The sequence below is a fragment of the Podarcis liolepis genome (assembly GCF_965112155.1).
Source record: "Podarcis liolepis genome assembly, chromosome: 2".
Classification (NCBI taxonomy): Eukaryota; Metazoa; Chordata; class Lepidosauria; order Squamata; family Lacertidae; genus Podarcis; species Podarcis liolepis.
In genome coordinates, this window is record NC_139555.1 from 122,305,819 (window position 1) to 122,308,906 (window position 3,088).

Genomic DNA, 3,088 nt, shown 5'->3' on the forward strand with positions numbered 1-3,088 from the left:
AGTGAGACATTTGCCTTGGGGACAGCTGGGAGGGGCAGAAGATGTGGGTCCAAGGAGCGTGGTGCTCACTGTCTCCTGTTCTTGCCACCCTTCTCCTTGCTAAATATAATTGATTTAATTCACACTGAAATGAAAAGGTAGCTTTAAAATGGGAAATGTCTGAATGTGTATTAATGAAGCGTTGCTAATATTGGGGCTTTTCCAAAGCTATTTGCTAAAGCACTCTGAGCTCCTTAATTTGTTAACAAATTACTGTTGGTTGTTTTCTACTCTGTGCTGAGAGTGAACCTTTGATCATGTGATGAAGGAATTGAGTTGCAAACCTCCATTTCCAAAGGGAGTTGCCTTTAGTCTTTCTCTCCCAAGCTCCATGGAGTGAGGATGTAAATGAAGGGAGAGTAAACAGCCTGAGGCCAATGGTGGCTGGAAAGCGGGCTGTGGAGGAAAGACAGACTTCTGCTTCTAGGTCTGCATGGATTATTCCATATTTTCCTAAGATGCTGAGCCTGTGCTGGACAGCACAAGACATTGTATGGATATTTTGGTAGTATCTTTGATTATTGAAGAGTTCTGCCACTAAAACTTTGAATAATATTTTTATGGGTCTGCACAAAGATTTCTTCCAGAAGGAGTCAGTTCTTGTGCTTCCAGTCGCTTCAAACTGTGCAATATTAATATCTGCAACACTCCTGAGCTGCCACGTCCCCTGCAGCTCCCATTGTATCCCTCCCTTCATGACCTGCTCATTTCCAGTCCTCTTTTTTTTGGCCCGCCACCTTCAGCACACCAGGACTTCTGGATACCAAGAGATACCAATGGAATATGTTTCTTTTCATTTTGAAAAACAATGCATAAGCAATTTATTTGCAATGCTATCTTTAAAAAAGATTCTCTTAATGAATAGCATTCATTATTATTGAATTATCACAATTCAAGGATTTCTTATTAGGCAAAATAAGGATTTCTTATTAGGCAAAATATATAAACAGTATTCAGAAAAGAATTCCTAAATCAGGTAAAAAATGAACAGTACTAAGGATGGAATATGATTTAAATGATTATTTTGCGTTCTGATTTCCAAAACAATAGCTTTTAAGGAGCTACATTCCCAACTCATGTGTCCTGCCTTTATTGCTACCATGTTGGCTGTCAATTGCAAAAACCAAAAACATATTTTAGGAATCAGGTGCCATGTTAAGCCTTTGTAGTCAGGTGCTCCTTTGTATTCAGACTAGGCCTGAGTACAATAATGTAGCATTTGGGAAGGAAGATGCAGCCCAGAAGCCCAGCACTGGAGGCCAAAATAGAGAAGATCTGCACAGCCACCATGTACTTCCCCTTTGTGCTCAGGTAGGTGGGCACAAAGGAGATCCAAACACTGCAGAAGACCAGCATGCTGAAGGTGATCAGCTTGGCTTCATTGAAGGCCCCAGGCAGCTTCCTGGCCAGGAAAGCCACTGTGAAGCAGATGGCAGCCAGGAAGCCCATGTAGCCAAGGACAGTGTAAAACATGGCAACAGATCCTTCATTGCATTGCAGGATGATCTCTCCAGCCTGGGAGTGCATGTCAGAGTCTGAGAATGGAGGAGAGGTACCCAGCCAGATGACACAGATGAGAATTTGGATACTGGAACAGGAAATGACAATGGAATTAGCCAGACTCTTACCCAGCCATCTCCTCACCCTGTTTCCTGGCTTAGTGGCCAGGAAGGCCAGCACAACAGTAATAGTTTTTGCCAACAAAGAAGAGACAGCAACTGAGAAGATGATGCCAAAGGCTGTCTGCCTTAGAAGGCAGGTCACTTTCCTTGGGCGGCCTATAAACAGAAAGGAGGACAAAAAGGAAAGGAGGAGGGAGACAAGGAGGATGTAGGAAAGGTCCCTGTTGTTGGCTTTGACTATGGGAGTGTCAAGATATTTAATGAATATTCCTAAAACAAGGCCTGTGATTAAGGCCAAAAACAGGGCAGTGGAAGCCAAGAGAGTCCCCAGATATTCATCATAGGACAGGAAGATGATACTTTTGGGGATGCATTGATCTCTGTCCTTGTTAGGGTGTTGATCTTCTGGACATTTGGTGCAGTGGTCTGCATCTGGAAAAAAAAGAGCATATGCATGAACATTTTCCCGCAGACTAGCAAAAAAAAAGCTGGTCAATTTTGAATCCAGCCACCCCATGCAAATGGAAACAGTGATGGGACTTGCTATTTCTGCTAATCAACACAGAGAGTTGGTCCTTTCCATGTAGGTCCCTCGTGCTGATAAGCTCTTATTCACCTCCCAAGGAAGAGCTTGGAGTGATCTTGAAGCTCCAAGATAATTGCAGCTACACCTGATCTCACCCCTCGCTCCAGGTGTTGTCAGATTGGTGTAATTTACAGAAGAAAAAGTTCCTTGGAGGAGCATGGACTGGAACTCTGGTCTTCCCAGTACAAACCAAACATCCTAGCTACTTTGCCACACTGACTGGTCAAAAGCAACAACATTGTCTAATTCTTATATACTCAAAGCTGTTTCAGTCGTACCTGGAAACCTTTATTAAGACCGTGTAAATCACCATTGAACCTTTATTAAATTCAACCATAAGATTATACTTGAATATTCATCAACAAAGAACATGAATTATTGTACTTTTTGCTACACATTCCTCTGAAGTCTCCTACCTTCCTGAGTGGAGATCATCCCTTCCGCGCATGGAGCACAAGCATGGCAGCAAATAGGTTTCCCTTCCTGAACCTTCTTGGCATATCCAGGGTGACAGCTTTTGGTACACCTGGACTGAGGAAGGGTCTGACCAAAAAGAGAAAAAAGCATCAATGAAAGACTGTTAGCAAGTAACTTCTGGGCCAGTGTACAGTCTCGGTCTATGTGGAATAGACACGGCTATGGTGTTTGATGCTTTTTTTGATCCATGGGACAAAACAGACAGCCAAATTCCTTGGGACATAGTTGGGGCAGAAAGAGATAATCAAGAAGAGAGAATTACATGGAGACTGTATTGCCCTTGGATTTAGGAGTCAGAGATCAAATCTGCAGTTATTGAAATTGTTTAAAAATATCAAAATCCAGAGAAACCAACAAACAGAAA